Source organism: Chrysoperla carnea, chromosome 3 (genome assembly GCF_905475395.1).
Source record: "Chrysoperla carnea chromosome 3, inChrCarn1.1, whole genome shotgun sequence".
Taxonomy (NCBI): domain Eukaryota; kingdom Metazoa; phylum Arthropoda; class Insecta; order Neuroptera; family Chrysopidae; genus Chrysoperla; species Chrysoperla carnea.
Genome location: NC_058339.1, coordinates 68,574,005 through 68,593,352, shown reverse-complemented (window position 1 = coordinate 68,593,352; position 19,348 = coordinate 68,574,005). Strand labels below are relative to the sequence as shown.

Here is a 19,348-nt window from a genome sequence, read left to right as displayed (position 1 = left end):
TCAAAAAAGGTTTAAAATTTAATTTAAATTTTTGGCAAGGAAGCGATTGTATTTTTCCGAAATAAATTTTTGATGGCTTTTTATTAGCAAAATCAACTTTTTGAAGTACTTTTTCAAATATAGTAGAATACCCTATTGATTTAGACTTAGTCTACTTCAAATCTAAAAAAAATCAAGCCTTTTATCCGAAATTGTCCTGGCGATCGTACATCCTTCATATAAATAGGTACATATTGTTAATAACGACTATCGGCAATATCGAGCAAAATTGTTGGTCCCTTTATTATCGCTATAGTCGATTTGAACTGTACATCGATTTATTTTGAATACAGAGAGATAAATCATTCAGTATCTCTAAAAAAAAACACATAAACCACCGTTTCATTCATTTTGTATGAATTACATATTGAAAATTATTTTCAATGGTACTTACTTTCATTCAATATCCGCGTACTAATAGGTATGTATGTATGTATATGTGAATGGATAAGAGATACGTGGTGTTTACTTGCTATATTATATACGCCTGCAGTTATTAACGCCACTTCATCAAATAAAAAACAAAGTACTTTGTGCACTATACCCGTGTGTTGTTTGTAATTGATACTCGTCTCTTCTCTTTGTTGTTTGTAATGATGATATTAGTTTCTCTTCTTTGTTGTAAAACTCTACCAATAAAAAAAAAATCAAATCTGGTGCTTCTTTATATCCATAAAGTAATTTAGATGTTAATGAAATTAAAAAGTTAATTTTTTTTTTTTTAATTTTGAATAAACATTTTTTTAATTTTTTTATTGTAATTGACAATTAATTATCAAATTTTAAACATTTTAAAAATCGAAAAGATTTTTATTTACAGAAATTTGACACATGTTAAATTTGTGTTGCACTGTTGTCATAGTAATTTTCTTCTAAATCGAAAACAAACTTTAGGTGAACCCATTTCAGTTTTTAACCCCCGAACTAAAAAAGGGGTGTTATAAGTTTGACCGCTATGTGTGTCTTTTTGTCGGCATGTGTAACTGTCTGTGGCGTCGTATCGCCTAAACTGATGAACCGATTTGGATTTTTGTTGTTTCGTTAGAAAAGCTAATTTTGTGAGGTGTGAATCACCGGTCGAGAAAATTTCATTTTTTTTAATCATTTTGTTGCAATAGAACATTTTTTATAGCTTTTGGGTTGCTAAATTAGAATTCGGTTTCGAAATTTCTCTTATACATTTTTCGGTTATATTTGAAATTTTGTAACATAACTATGTAATTTTTTTATGTGGAAACTGAAAGTCTTTCTTTTTCTTCCCTTTTCCTTTAAAAAGCTTTTTTAGGAGAATTAATTAAATTTTTGACGTGCTGAATACGGATCTGGGTGCAAAATTGCTTCGACACGTAATGTTATCAAAAAATTCGCCCCTTAATATAAAAAAAAACTTATTTTCCCCTCTAATCAGAAAATCTGATGGTGTAAATTTTTTTGTGAGATTCGGTTATTCACTGGGAAACCATGACTTCGAATTTAGTGGGAAAACAAGTATTTTCTTTATATTAAGGCGTGAATTTTTCGAAAACGTTACGTGTTGAAGCAATTTTGCAATCAGATTGGTATTCAGCACGTTAAAAACCTTTCAAAAAGTAACCTCATGTTTCTGGTGATATTAAGTGTAATGTATTAACTACGAAAAATGATGTCAGCCATTATGGTCACCTCTGGACCTTCTGCAGCAGTTGATTCGGTAATTTCAGATGCTTTTTCTCGGCTTAAGTTTCGGAGATAATCTCGAGTTTAGGTGCTCCTACGTTGCAGGTTTGCTCTTTCTGACAAATTGAAATTTATTTATAAATCTCAATTATACTAAAATTACAGCTCTTCTAAAATGATTGGAATAGAATATATTTCTTATTATTCGAAAAATATCTGTTAAGAGGCAACCTTACATTATCAAACATGGCTACGGACTCCTATGTGTATGTTCGACTCATATTTGATGATTTGTTCCATGAAATTTAATTTTTTGGTAATTATTTAAAAACATTATACACATTAAAAATCTCAAAATAACAATTTTTCTGAAATTGAATACAGAATGTTGCTTGTTAGAACAAACAAGGTGATTCAATAAGCTATTGAGGGAAAATTTTTCAAAATTAATTTAATTTTTCGAAGAAAATATTGTTTTCTTAAGTAAATCTTTTACGGAAATTCAAAAACGCTTCCAATAGTCAAAAATTATGAGTCAAAACTTTTTTTTGATACAGAAAAACAGAATTAATGAAGCAATTAAAAATCGAATCGGGGTGTGAGGCTGGTTCGATAGCATCTATAATAAAGATTTTAGGACTGTGTGAACTTTCCGACTTTCTGGATTCTGGATTTAAAAAATATATTTATTCCAGCTTGGATCGAACTTCAAAGACCTTCTACGTATAATTAATGAGAAAGGCGTGAAATTAATGACACTCATTATTTGAAGTTGATATACATAGCTAAGAAAAAGTGATGGTTCCGACCAGGATCCAACTATAGACCCTTACGTTTAAGCCATGTGTGAAAAATGCAACACCATGAAATATCGATTGTTTAAATTTACTATTTTTAAAACTAGAAACTGAATATATTACAGAATGTCTTTATATACAAAAATTTGTTTATTTACGACATCACATTAGAAACCTCTAAAATATGCTTCTCTTCTATAAAATGCATGTATTATACATATAAACCTTCTTCTTGAATCACTCTATCTATTTAAAAAAAACCGCATCCAAATCCGTGGCTTAGTTTTAAAGATCTAAGCATGCAAATGGACAGGTAGTGGAAAGCGACTTTGTTTTTTACTATGTAGTGATAATACCACCTCATTTTTTTTTCAACACACGCTTTCTCGAAGTTTTATGTTTTGTTTTGATTCAAGAATTAAACGACACACTAATAGACATTAAATTTTAATACACAACACATTATGTTTGACACTAATATGTTCCAACTATTTCTATTTTGTTTTTTTTTTAAACGATCTCAAATGATGACTTGTTTTTTTTTTTATAAATATATGTAACAAAGTATTTCTCTACTGTAACAGAAAGAAAGCTTTAAAAATATTCTATATAAAAATATTCGAACGAAAAACGAAAAAAAACAACAATTTGAAACAAACTTTCTGTGACATATTATATGTATGTCTTTGTAACAAAATGTAACTGTTAAAAGATGTTTGACATTAGGTCAACCCACTCACGACAACGAAACATACGAGACATATAGTTAAAGACGTGTGCAGGCGATGACATCGAATGTATTTAGCGTTTTTGTTAAGAAATAGTATGTCTGGTATCGTCTATTTTACTTTTTCATTTTTTTTTTAAATAAATTTGGATACTCCTTTAAAATAAAAAGCAAGTGTTCCATATTTGATCCATTCGTTTGACGACTAGCTAATTCTTACTGATGATGACTACTTGGTAGTCGAAATACGTATTTATAAAATACAAAAAACTGATGTAGGAAATTGGGGCGAAAATCGAAATTTAAGGTATACTATGTATTGTCCCAAGTTTGTAACGCTTTAAACTATTCATACTATGAACAAAATTTTAGTATAGGTGTTAATAAAATCACCTAATTAGTCCATTTCCGGTTGTCTGTCTGTCTGTCGTCTGTCCGTCTGTCATCACGATTACTCAAAAACGAAAAGAGATATCAAGCTGAAATTTTTAAGCAACATAGGTCAATTGAGTCTTGGGTCCGTTCTATCTTGTAAACCGTTAGAGATAGAACAAAAGTTTTAATATAAAAAATGTTCCTTATAATAAAATAAACAACTTTTGTTTGAAACATTTTTTCGTAACATCACTGTTTACCCGTGAGGGTGCAAATTAGGCGAAAAATTGTATATAATGTATTATATCGGAATTTTAGTGAGACATGTATGTATGTGTAATGTGACAGAGTAATCAACACTGTCTTTACATGGTATTTCAACAATTAACTCAGTCAATCGTTTGTTTTCACTTGTTTTAGCTATAATTTATTTTCTTATTTTTTAGTCCTTAGACTAAGTTAAACTCTTTGTGTACTCTTTGAGTAACAGGATCTTTTTTGCCTCTGAAAGTGTGTTTTAGCAAAAAGAATGGATTTATAAACTGTTTTCCACAAAGGTGGAAAACATGCATAAAAAATTAATAAATTGCGAGGGTCGGTCAGTTTTGGATTTCTAGTCATTTATGAAGGATGAAAAAGAAAAAAAGATACTACACCCTAAATAACCTAATCCTCCTATAAAACTGTTACAAAGACTTGTGACTATTTACATGTGACGACTTCTCCAATTGAAAGAAACCCTTTTCACTTTTGCAAACTATTACCATATGTTTTTTTTCTTTCAGATGATAACCTATAATTTGCAACTATATCCATATTATATTGAAATCAAATATCTTTATATAAAAAAAAATATTTATTATCAAAATATAATATTTAATAATACTAAAGGTAAAGAATATTAAAGGTGCACTTTAATGGATGTATATATATTAAACGGTATTTATATTGTTTTTATAAAAACATACATATCCTTCTGGTTTTGTTGATCCTGTCACCATTATAATATTATGATCATATTGTAAGCACCCAAATGGTAATATGATATTCTATTTCCGAAGCAGGCTTGCTTGCTTGCTTACTTGCAGCGAGCGCCTGTGTTTGTTGTTGCAACACCAATAATTATTGTTCATTCGATTTTTGATGACAATATTGCTGATGACAACAACCAGAATAATATAAGAGGATAATAACAACATACTTTAAGCACGGGTCGTGTCGTCTGCGTACCCATTTCCGGTACTGTTGTCCTCAATCAAATATTAAATATTAAGGTTTTATATACAAAATAATATTTTAGTTATACAAAATAGGGTATTTTCATACATATTGTAGCATAAACTTCTCCCGTGCGTCAGGTCAATAATAGTTACTGGGATATTATTCTTAATATGATAAATAATTTTCAAAATCCTAAGACATTCAGTAATTATATTGTTTGCATAAACATATAATGTGATTCATTGTTATGATTCTAATAGATCTTTTTTTCAATTCTCTTTCATTAGAATTTCTAGTCAATATTTAGTTTACGTTGTATGCATCATATATTAAAATCGTCAATTATAATCGAGAGACTTTGATGTAAATAAATATCGTATACATGATTAAAAGTAAACAACACAAAAAATAATAATAATAAATAAGTAAATAAACAAAGTAACAATAAAAATTCGTTGAGTTGAAAAAATAGCTCTCTGTGTCTAGAGCACGAATGCCCCAATTGGTAAGGCGTTTGGCATGAATCCAAGAAGTCCGGGTTCGGGTTCTGGTTCGAGTGAATTTTTTTCAATTCTCTTTAATTAGGATTACTAGACAAGAGATTTGTCAATATTTAGTTTACGCTGTATGTATCATATTAAAATCGTCAATCGTCAATAATCGAGAGACTTTGATGTAAATAAATATCGTATACATGATTGATTTGGAATTGTTTATTCGTACGAAATTTGATACTTATTTGATCAAGAATTTAAGTGCTCACTACCTAGAATCAGTTTTCAACAAATAAGTATATAATTCGCTCTCAAACTAAAAGTACTAATTAATCATTAAAAACTAAAGAACAGATAAACATACAGAGTCAAGTCTTAGATCAAAATTCGTATTTTTGAATTATGCTCTACTTTCTCAGTTAGCGTTGTCAACAAAAATCAATAGTTTTCCCAAAAAGGCGCCTCTTTTTAAATTTTTTCAAAAAAACCATCCAAAAATGATCGTATCGGGGCAAATTTTTGGAGTTTTGTTTTTGATAACATTAATAACCCCTTCCCCATGGTCGCAAAGTTTGTGCCTCAAAAAAATTGGTTTCCAAATAAGAGGAATGGCCTATAATTTACTATACCATATTCCAATTTAAAAATTGGTTTTTATATTTTTGTGAGATCACTGAGACCCTGAAATTTATAAAAATTAAGTAATATTTTTCAACACTAATTAGTGGTGAATACTTAAAGAACACTCTATATACATTAAATTTATAAGTAGACAGAAGCACCTTGAAATTTAAAACCGGTGGTGTTAAGGAAGTGTATACAAGATAGAGCATTTGAGGGCACGCGCCCTTTTATTATAATATATAACAGCATACATATACACACATAATACACCAGAAAATAAAGCCCCGGCCTCTCTTCAACAACAACAGCACTGTATTAATTGAAACCAAGTGTATGCCACAAAGATCTATATGACCCGTGTTCTCGACATACGTTTCACATATGGTTCCTGTTTATTGTTTAAATAGGCCTGCACTAAATAAACCAAACAAAAACCACTTCTCTTGTATATATTATTTAAAGGTTGTTTTTTGATTTCAATCAAGAAAAGACCTAATTATTATAAGATTTGTCCGGGGCGGTATTACTGCTTTCTGGGTTTTATTTGTATGTATTTGTTTAAGTATAAGATTAATATTTATCATTTTATATGAATAACGGACCCTTAAATAATATGTAAAAATGTGTTGGATCTAGGGTCAGTCGAAATATTTTACAGTCATTTTAGAACGGTTGGAAAAATACAACGCTGATGGTAGGATTGCATTTAACGAAATGTTTCACAGCCGAGGGCTTCTTTTTTAGCTTAAAATTGATGAGCAAGTATTCTACCCCGCCGAATAAAAGTGACAAAGTTGGGGTGAAATATCAAAGTTTTGGTTCCTCTGGTTTTTAGGGTATTTCCTCTATATTTTCTTATAAGCCAGACAAAAAACCGTCTGCCATTGATCACCGAAATTTTTGTTTCTGTATCTACATAATTTAATCATTTTTATATCTTGTTTAAAAATATATCAAGGTATACTAATTTTAGCCCCCTTCTTGGAACGTTTGGTAATAATAATGATACGAACAAAATATTGGTAAAGGTGTTCATAAACTCACCTAATTAGTCCATTTTCGATATCCGTCCACCCGCCTGTCCGTCGACGAAAACTCAAAAACGAAAAGAGATATAAACTGAAATTTTAATAGCGTACCTACTCAGGTGAATTTGTATGTGAGTTTGAGTTCGTAAATGAGTAACATAGGTCAATTAGGTCTTAGATCCCATCTTTTAAACTGTAAGACATATAACAAAAGTAAATTTGTTTATAGAAATAATGTCTCTTCTAAAAAAAATAAAATTTTGTTTGAAATATTTTTTTCGTAAATATCATTGATTACCCGTGGAGACGGAAATTAAGACAATACTTTTGTGTTCATTTTCTCTAAAACTATAAATGATAGAGAGTTGAAAATTTGCAAGTAGCTTCAACTAGTGGTCATGTAAAACATTATCGAATAACGAAATTCTACAAAATATTTTCGAAAATTATCCTCTCTGCATCTAGTTTTTTATATTTTCGCAAAATAGATATGATTTGTATCTCTTTCTATCAAAATAGAATATAGAATGTAGTTATTATGACCAACATAGTAATTGACGTCAAATACTATGTTGGATCTCTCTGTCTAATACTTGTTTAATTAGTGGTTTAAAATGGCATAAATTCACTTAATGCCATTTCGTTTATGTTATTTTCGCATTTTACTAAGAAAAGCAAAAGAAAAATTGCATTCATATACTCTATTTTTTCAGCTTGAGGCTCTCACTGCATCCTCATTACCCATATCTTGGGCTTGGCAGACTATGCTTCAGTATTACGTATATTTACATTCGTTCAAAAATGACCATCAAATACCTCGTCTGGCTATAGACCTATGTGTAGACTTAGGATATGATATAATAAAAACGTTTTTATTTCTTATTTATTTAATTTTTTGTTAGATTACTTTTATGCAATCACGCTGATATTTACCGGAAGATATTGTTTTTGTTTTTAATATTTGAATATAATGCGTATTTATTATGTAATGCAATACTTTAAAACATAGGGAAACGAATAGTTCTCCGTCTAGATTGGAAAGTACCTACCCATTCTCTTCTGAATGAAGTAAAATAAACTATTGAAATGAATAGATTAATCTTGTTAAATTAAAAAATATATTATCCAATAATGATCAGATTAGATGCCTAAAAATGGTTATGTCTACAAAAAAGAAAAATCTCGGCCGAATCTTTATGAAAACACATAAATGGATGTATCGGCTGCATTAGGCTATATCGGCTTATTCGATCAATAAATGAAGAATTTGAGCCTTTTTAACTTTATTTTCGACCTTACTAGCTCAAATATCGGTTATAGTGACCAATTGTCATTAGAATTAGTAGTAGGTGACTAAAATGTATGTATCGATTATAACGACTATCGGTTATACTTTAATTGTTTGTCCCTTCAATGTCATTATATAACCGATGTTGGCTGTACGTTTTAAACCGGATGCATAGGTATCAAAAGAAGATGAAAAATTTCAAGGAACATATTGCACGAAAAAATGATTCAGCTGGAAGTTGTTGGAAACCATAAATTAGATACAACTTTCAGATTAATGACTAATTAAAACAAGTGAAATCAAACAATTGACTGAGTTTCAAAAGACTGTGTTGATTACTCTTCATATTACACATACATACATAACTGATATCGCCATATAATACATACTATACAATTTACGCCTAATTTGCGCCCTCACGGGTAAACAGTGATGTTTACGAAAAAATGTTTCAACTAAAGTTGTTTATTTTTTGATAAGGTAGATTTTTTACATTTAAACTTTTGTTCTATTTCTAACATTACAACATAGTTCAAGACCCAATTGACCTATGTTGCTCATTTACGAACTCGACCTCACTTTTTACGTTGTGAATACGCAACGTAACAGATGGACAGATGGACAGACGGGCAGACAACCGAAAATGGACTAATTAAGTGATTTTATAAACACCTATACCAAAATTTTGTTCATAGCATCAATATTTTTAAGCGTTTCAAACTTTTGGGACTAAACTTAGTATACCTTGCATATTACATATATGCATGGTATAAAAAGAAAAAAACATGGTATAAAAAGAAAGAAAAGTCGATTTTTTCCGTTATAAATATTTGATCGAAAAACGAATAGATTTGACAGAAATTGAATGAAAAAATTTATTTATATTTACATTTAAGTTTCATTTTTGATAGTTGGCACTAGAACAAAATCGGAAACAAGTTTTTTAGAATTTGCATCAATTTTAAAAAGTATACAGTAAAGTTTTTTTCTCATTTTCGATGAAATTCATTTAACGATTGGCTGTATGTTTCTTTGTACGAATAAATACATTTCTTTGTCTGATAAACAACTATTTTTAACTTGTCGTTACTGATACACCTGTTTTTACTAATTTTTCTCCGTAATATAATAAAAAATTTAGATCTTTTGTCAACGTATGCTCAACGTTACCTATTATTTGTTTATTGATATAAAAGTAACAAATTTTCTAAACAAACAAAAAACTATATTTTGTATTTGGGCATGTTGTAAATAATATGTTTGTATTGTGATAATAAAAACTGATAATATTCTTATGTTTTGATCGCGATCATGGATGGATAATATTTTTAAATGTTTACACATTAAATATTTATTAGACACATTGTAAATATTTTATAGGTACCGATCAAATATCATGGTATGGACAAATTGATGTTTGTAAACTGCTTAATTTATTAATAGACATGCTATTATAGTACGAAATCTTTTTTTGTTCTCTGATCTGGATACCTAATGATTAAAATTCCTCAAAAAACGTTTTTTCCCTACACTGATAACCATTTTATAAAGTTTCTTAAATCGGAACGCCATTTTTGTCAATACAAAGGTGTGTGTGCTTAATAAATCTTATATGCGTTAGTTACTTTAACTTTAATTAAATTTTAAACAGAAAACGAAAGGCCCCGAAAATTTGAAGTACATAAACTTTTTTTCATATTTATATTTTTATCGGTATAACGGCGACAAAATTTAACTGGCGAAACAAAAGAAAAACTAATCATGAAATCGTTATTTTTCGAAATAAATGAGGTTGAGAATTATCAGGGGGATTATGTTTTTGATTCCAACAAATCGATTTTTTGAAATTATAAGCAATAAGCTTGTGAACGGGTGTTCTTTGGTGGACCGTCAAAATTAAGAAACGGTGCTACTGAGAAATGGAAATTTTCCTTAGTTGGGGTCAAAAAATTAATAGGCGTATTAATTGCATCATCAACTTGAGGAAGACAATAATTAATCCATAACGGAATAAAACCTTACTTAAAATTTACAAATCACTGAGAACTGCTTATACTCTATTGTATATGAAATATATATCAAGTTATACTAATTATTAGTCTCAAGTCTGTAACGCTTGGAAATATTGATGATACGAACAAAATTTTGGAACAGGTGTTCATAAAATCACCTAATTATTTAACTTCCGTTTGCCATTTCGTCCGTTGGTCTTCACGATAACATCAAAACGACAAAGATGACGAGCAGAAATTTTTACTGCGAGCTCAGAACGTAAAAAGTGGGTTTGAGTTCCTAAATGAGCGACATAGATCAAAACTGTCTTGGGTCTGTATTGCCCATTTTGTAAGCCGTAAGAGATAGGATAAAAATTTTCTAATTGGTAGGGCGCTTGACATGAATCCAAGAAGTCCGGGTTCGAGTCCTGGTTCGAGTGTATTTTTTTCAATTCTCTTTAATTAAAAATTTTCCTTATTTAAAAATTAACAACTTTTGTCTGAAACATGTTTTCGTATATATCTTGCTTTCCCGCGAGGAAGCAAATTTGGGAAAAATTCTGGTGTCCATTTCTCCAAAAGTATAATTAAAGAGAGTTGAACATTTGTAGGTAGCATTCGAAATTTTCTAAACTAGAACTATTTTTACTTATTTTTCTTAATTATAACATGTTTCTAGTAAAGTACCAAAGTCAATAAATTTAACCAGATTAAAATAAACGAACTATACAAATTTATTGAAAAAATGAGGTTGATGATATTTGATTAATTTATATTTCACACTTACAAGACCCTTATGAATAGACTTATTATGAGTGATTACCTCTACTAGAGATAAGGAGGTATCACATTATTATATATTTAAGTAGTAATGCAGATTAATATTTATTTTTGGATTTTAGCCGGTATTTTTGTACACTTTACAAAAAAAAAAGTGATATCTAAAATTTTAAGCAATATTTATTTTTTGATAATATTATGATTTTTTGAATGGTGATTCCCTAAAAATTTACCTTTGTTGCTTGTAAATAATTACTATCTAAGATATTGACGTAAATTATATTTTTAGTATGTCAATCTTTTGTAATATTTACTTCAAATATTGATATTTGTAAGTTAGAATTTTTATGTTTACTTAATTTGACGTAAATATATAAATATTACAAATTAGAAAAAAATCTTTATCTTTCTACATGTTTTAGGATTAAAAATCAAAATTATGATATAACCAGCTGTGTTTGTGCGTTCAGTCTTAAGGCGTTTGGATACCAAAACGAAAGTATTACCAAAAAACTGAAATTTTGTGTGTCAATTATGAGTATTTAATACGCCTTCAGTGAAAATTTCAAATCGAGTCTCGGTACGGTTTACGATTAATCAATTATTAAAAACAGCCTTGTTTACATGGTGGTACCTGAAGAAGTCGTAATAGGTGTTGGTTTTTTGTCAAAAAGTGCTTTTAAAAATGTTACCATGTAAATAAAAAACTTTTATCAATATTCCTCAAGTTTTAAGCTTGAGGAATATAACTTTATCAAAATTAATATTATACCATTGGAAATAAAAATGAAAAACTTTTTTTGGTAAAAACAGTGACTTTGATAGTTAATTTCCCTAAGCCGTACAGAGAATCGATATTAATTTTTCACAAAAGACGAATAAAAAAATGGTTAATTGATAAATAAAATTTCAAATATTTGGTTAACATTTCCAATTTACGGTATCAATATGCCTAAAAGAGCTGAAATGAAAATGACAACAAAAATTTTAATTATGTATCAATTAATCACCCTCGTATAAGTCTTTTGTTAAAAATTAATATCGATTCTCTGTACGGATTATGAGAAATATGCCTTTTTTTGGTTAAAACATTAACTTTGATAGTTAATTTCTCCTAAATCGTACAGATAATCGATAAAATTTTTTTTACTAAAGACGTATGATTAATTGATAAATAAAATTTAAAACTGTTTGGATCGTTTTATTTTTTTCGGAATCGAAATACCTCAAGGTTTACAGATTCATTATTTTGTTTTTTTTTTACAAACTACGTTTCATGCCATGTTATAGTCCTAAGCAGATAATTAATTATTTGATAAAAATTTTTAATTTAATAGTTTTTGCAACTTTATTCGCCATTCTTTGTTTATTCCTTTCGTAACGGAATTCAAATTTCTTAGCATTTCTATTATTTTTCAATAGAAAATTCTACAGTTATGAAATGCCTGAATTCATCTTCATAAAAAAAAAAAACTACGTAGTATAATTGGTTAAAGAAAATTCAAGTTATTAGCGGACAAACTGCAGACAGAAATTTATAAAAAGAATAGACGAAACAAGTTCAATGTGGTGGTTTTTATACGAAGATTCAACGAATTAATACGACAAAATTCGAGTAACTATGACAATTTTTACCCGAGTTATGGTTAAATGAGGAACTGATTTCACCTTGAAAATGCCAATTAAGAATGTTAAGAAAATAAACACAATAATAATTTTTTTAAACTGTGGTTTTGTGGCTACAAAGCTGAACAACATGATAATCAGCTCACAAAACCATTTTTTTATATACCACAATCAAAATGAGTCAAACATTTTTTATTATTAGTTTGTAAAAGTTTGTAAAGCTAATTAAACCATTTCCGGTTGTCTGTCCGTCTGTCTGTGGACACGACAACTACAAAATGAAAGTAGACATCAAGCTGAAATTTTTATAGCGTGCTTAAGGCTTAAAAAGTGAGGACGAGTTCATAAATGAGCAACATAGAATTTTTGTTTGAAACATTTTTTCGTAAACATAATTATTTACCCGCGAGGACGCAAATTAGGTTAGAACTATTGCATAATATGTATACACGTAAGTATTGTATATATATTTAAAATCAATACGTGACATATACTATGTATGTGTTTGTTTGTTATAGCATATACATACAAGATACTTTTATTACTTTGTGTGTAAGAGGTATTTGTTGTATGATATTTCAACAAATAACTCAGTCAATGGTTTATTTTCACTGGTTTCTTAGTACATTGAGTTGTTTAGTAGATTTGAATTTGATATTTACAAAATTTGCCGAAAGTTACTTATTGTCTGGTATAATTTATAGTTGTTATTATAATCATAACTTGGTTTATATGTGAGTTGATGACCCAAAGTGTTAATTTTATAAGTATTATTTTATATTTACTATGGTAAATTCTTTTAAAATCGCTTAGCATATTGCATGTTGAAATAGAGTGAAAGCAATCCTTAGCCATCATTTTAGTTTTATCTTTGATTAAATCCGGTTCGAAGGACCAATAGTTCAAAACGAGTTTGATATTAAACTTGAAATTTCTTTAAAACTTAACCAAAGAAAATGATTGAAAATCATTAGAGATTCTTACCTTTTTAACCCCCGAACAAAAAAAGGGGTGTTATAAGTTTGACCGCTATGTTTGTGTGTCTGCGTGTTTGTCTGTCTGTGGCATCGTAGCGCCTAAACGGATAAACCAATTTTAATTTTTTTGATTTCATTTGAAAGGTAACTTAACGGTGAGTGTTTTTCATTCTGATGTTTCAAGCGCGATCTTAGGATTACATACCCGAAAAACTAAAAAATTGGCGATGATCTTCAAAATCAATTCAGTTTGGAAAAGGCATGACATATAACTTTAACATATAAATAATTACTATGGAAATGAATGGTCAAATAAACGTGGCTCAATTTATTTCGAAAAGTGAAAAGGTAAACTAATTAGGCAATTCAAAACAATAATTCTAAAGAACAAAGTTAACTCAAATATCTCAATTTTAATAAAAAAATTTTCCAAAAATTGGTCCAAATGATAGCTCTCTAAGTATCCTTTTCATCTCATCTGATGTCCTTGACCATCACTTTGATACTGATTTAAGAAGGAGTGTTATAAGTTTAAAGTGTTTATATGTGTTTCTTAGTTACATCGTAGCCCCTAAACGGTCGAACCGACTTGATTGGGAACATTTTATACCTAAGATTCCAAAATCGGTTTACATCGGTCGGGGGTTTTTTAAATTTTGTAAATTTCACTTGTTAAACAACTTTTAACTCACCTAAAATCAAAATTTTGAATAATTTTGTTTCGGTGACTCAATATTTATAAAAATAGAATTATTATTTAAAAATATGTTATCAATATTTAAATGTACCTACATAATATACCTTTAATAACTATTTAAGGTGGGTAAACAATCATATCAAAGGCGCTTATCTTTTATACACATACTTACATATTATATATGATAGTTGTATAAACAATACGTATATAATGTATACCTTTATAATATAATACCTATATAACAATGGTTGTTATATGTGTATTTATTTATTATTATTATATTAAAATGATATAACCATTTAGTTTAGTTAGAGTCAGTCCATCATTATTGTTATAAAAAGACAACGTAGATGATGATGACGGTGCCCGTAGATTTTATTTTATATACAAGTTGAAAACATATCTATTATAATATTGTATCATTATAGTTCAGGAGTTACAGTTGGTACATTTAAAAGTACTTCTCAAAGTGAGGAGAAGAGAAACGAAAAGTTTCTTGAAGCCATAACATCGTTCAAAATCGGATCATCCGTTTAGGAGCTTCGATGCCACAGACAGGGACACAGATAGACACGTTCAACTTATAACATCCTTCTTTTTGTGTCGCGGGTTAAAAATACAAGGGTTTTAAGAAAGTTTCACTATATTTCTTTATTACGATGTCTGTATATGAATTCAGTGTAAAATTTCTGGTTTAACAACTTACCTATACATTTAAAGTTGCTATAAAAAGTTTAATGTTTACGAAAAAATGTTTCACACAAAAGTTGTTATTTTTTTTTATAAGAAACGTGTTTTACATTTAAACTTTTGTTCTATCTCTAACAGTTAACAAGATAAAATTTTGCGTAAAATCGTGTAATTTGAAAAAGTAGTCAAACTTTGAATAGCTGTATCTCCGAAACTGTCGGTCCTATAAAAATCGATTTTACCTAAAATTGTTGTAATTTTAACCTTCTTTAAAAATAAATACTATCATTTTTGGGAAAATACCAGTCCGCTCGGGTCAAAATCTGAAGTAAGGTCAAAATTTTCGAGGCGTTTTTATTTTTCAGCATGATCCGGTTGTCTGCCGAGATTGAAAACTTGGATTTAACGTTGATTCATCAGCTCGAAAGAAAAATCCCTTTATTCGTTTTGCTACATAAAACTGTAGTTAAAACTTCGTGAGAAAAACAGCTGACTAACAGAAAATCTTTTTCAACATAAACATTTTGCTTTTTTTAAATACTATTTTCATCCAGCTCTTAAAATTTGGCTCATTTAACGTTTACAAAGCAAATATAAAGGACAAGAATACTAAAAAGCAACTAAAATATTTATCAGTTTAACTAACTTGTCGTGATCTAAGTTTGTACGTGCAAATCATTTCTGACATAGAGAAATGTGATGAATTTTAATTCGAAGAATGTTCTTTTGAGATTCGATCCCAGACTATAATTCATAATCGTATTTTTTTATATTGAGGTGTAGAGGTAACATGTTTTCTGTCACTAAAATAATGATATGAAGAAAAAAGTTTGACAAAAAAAAAACGATTCCATCAATATTTCTTGATGACAAATTGTTATGTGTTTATTCATACGTCTGTCTTTACAAATCGAAGAAAAATTGTTGATAGACATAAAAAAAGACATTATTATATTTATTTATTACTGACATTTATGATTCGCATCTTGGCATGTGTGGAAAATGATAATATTATGATCCATGAAAAATGATTTAATAATATAGATTATGTTGTTTTCTGAATGATTTTGGATTGAATATCTCCTCTGGAATCAGAAGAAAGGTCATATATTGCCTATACATTTTTTATGTTACCGTATACCGACTCTGATTAATGTTGATTACAACTATAACAGAAAAATACAGTTTTTTTATTATCGTTCACCGTTTTTTTATAAGAAATGTTCAATGAATTTTTCTCGTGAAGTTAATGCTTTTATTGTTATTAATTAAAAAAATATTACAATTCATATCTTTAAAATATTTTCAGATTTGACTTTTTAATTTTCAAACAAAATTTATACCTGAAAATTATTAATTCAATTTTTCAATTTTCCTTTGAAAAATTAAGTCAATCATTGTCAATAAATCTGCAGAAATCAATCGCATAACCAGGTATAATAATAATTTATAGGTACAGATAAAACTGAGGCTCATTAACAATAAAATAGATTCTTTAAGAACAATTAAATAGATTCTTTGAATAATTATTAATATATTATTTAAGATTTAATAAATATTTGATACTTCTTTGGATATTAATAAGAAATTCATATTTAGCAAGATTTGTATTTTAAAAAAATGAATCCATCTTTTTTTTTATATCCACTTCTGAACAATGTCTTCGCAGGTTTTATAAAACTGATTGATAAGTTTTATAAGGCACTATTTAGGTATTTTTTTCAATAGCGAATAAAATTCAACCACAAAAGGAATATAATCTTTGGTGCTATGTTATACCAGGTGTCCTATAATAGCAATTAAACGACTTTACCATTTTAAATGTGGTTTTGTTTTACTGATGAAAATCTAATTGGCCATTTGATTATATCCACCTCTTTATCAAGTTTAAACAATTTTATGGGAAAATTGTCCTAATATTGACGAGAATATTGAAAAATTTTTTATTCTAGAAATATACCTAAAGTGAGAGATTTCATAAAAGTTACTCATGAAAAATTACATTTAAAGCAGCTAACAAAAGCGTTTAAGAACGATTTTTCACATGTTATACGTGAGAAATTTTTCAACACACACGTAAATTACTCATAAAGTTTGTGAATTATATTAGCTAATTGCCGAAGGAAATGGAGCAATTGTTTTTGTACTGGTGATGGAATTTTGAAATTTTTGAATTTTTGATCAGTTTTTGATTTGACTTTTTGATCAGTTTTAAGCAAAAAAGGACTCTTGTGATTTTTTCGCAATACTCTTCGTTTTTAAAGTAAAAATTCTCGAAAAACTAAAAATGCGATTAATATTCTATTTTAAGAAAAATGTGTTATTTTTTTCAATCTCTGAGGGAATTCGCTAAGCTAACGGAGCTCCTGCTCTACGACAATTTTTCAACATGTTTTTCATCTAATATAATAATAATTAAATTAATATGAAAAATAATATACCTTCAATTTCATTTATTTATTTAATATCTTTTATTTTTTCAAGTTTTTTATGATTGGTTAGTTATTTGATCCGCTTATATTATAACTAAGTTGTTGAAGTTATGCTAGCAGACAGTAAGCGACCATATATATATATTAAAAAGGTAAGGTACTTTATATATTTTTTATAATATGATGATATGATGATGAGATGATGAGGATTTAGTATATATGTATAGAGAAGAGATCAGTATAAATGTAATATAACGCGAAGCTATTATATTTTGTATGCAATGCAGCGCGTGCCTACATACTGAAGAAGCAAGCATGTTATAAAATACTTATTATATAAAATTATTATTATAGTAAAGTATATCCAGTTACTATCAAAATGTTTCTTTTTTGTATCGAAAAGTTAAATCTTTAATATTGTTGGCGTGTAGACTAGTATTTATCTCGAAAAATGGGTGTTTTGACTTGGACGCCACTCGCATTAAATATTAGAATTCCTCTAAAAACACTTCTGGCTTACTCCGATAATTTTCATTCACCTTTACTTCGTAATATTTCGCTTTTCCTTAAATAAGAGCATCATTTATGTCAATAATTAAAACCTAAAGAACTTGATTTGTTTTATATCGATGATAAAAACGGCATCAAGATCCAATTTGCAGAGCAAAAAAAAAAAAAATCGTTAAATCATTATTTTCAAAGTAAACGTGATTGAAATTATCAGATGCTAGAAATGTCTTTTAGAGGAATTCTATTCAGTATATTAATAAAAAAACTTTTCATTAAACCCAAGACTTTATACAAAACTACCACAATCTGAAAGATTTTGTGGAGCAATTATGACAAATTGTTAGACACATTTTAGTTTGCCAATTTCACTTTTAGATTTGCAAAACATTAAACGAAGAAATACAGAAAAACGTTAACAAAAAATGTAAAATTTGTTGGGAAATTACTATAAACATTGAAATGTTTACGTTTTGAGATGACTTGAATATTTTAATACACCTTTTTAAACCCCAAACCTAAAAAGGGATGCTATAAATTTGAACGCTATATGTTTGTGTGTGTGCGTATGTCTGTCTGTCTCGTAACGCCTAAACGGATAAACCGATTTTGATTTGTTGTTTCGTTTGAAAGGTGATTTAAAAGAGAGTGTTAACTATGATTTTAGAGTTCCGTGCCCGAAAAAAAAGGGCTATGATCGTCAAAATCGGTTCATTTTGGAGAAAGCTTTAAGGAAAAAGGTACTTGAACGGAGATTGTTCTAAGACATATTTCAAGTACGAGTGTAGGGTTCCGTACCCGACAAATTTTTAGGGTTTTTTTTTAAACTTTGTAAATTTCACTCGTACAAATATATGTTATTATGTGTATATTGGTTTCTGTCGAACTGTCTTTGTTTGAATATTCGAAACGTAATCATTCGCGAAATAAAGTTATGATATCAATTTCGAAATATTTGCAGAAAGTAGGACTCGGCTGATTAGTACGAGCCAATGGAAGTATGTATAATAAGCAAAGTTTTAAAAAATTAATTTTAATTTATCAATAAATGTATTTATTTAGTAGGAGATAAATTATGCCTGGACTTGAAGAGTCGTGTATCCACACTGATTGGATTTTTTGTATTTTAATAATCATAAGTAGCCATAGTTTTATAGTCACTGAAATATTTTTTTTGAACATCGAATATAAATCTGGAATATAATAAAAATGTTTTTGAGTCTCTTGTATTATTATAATCGACATTCCGACCTTTAGCTGCTCAGATGTCTACTAAATTGTAAAACTTCGGTATATTAAACTTAGGTACTCCTTATAATGTATCCATATTACTTGTAGAGTACATAAAAATAAAAACCCCATTAATTATTTTTCTTAGGTTTTTTTTTTATTCCCA

At 28.5% G+C, this 19,348-nt stretch overlaps 1 protein-coding gene across 1 annotated transcript in view; it reads left to right on the top strand.

Moving 5' to 3' along the window:
• The window catches only part of LOC123294767 (protein rhomboid), a 253,857-nt gene that overhangs the window by 95,316 nt on the left and 139,193 nt on the right, over positions 1-19,348 (top strand). The window lies entirely within an intron of this gene.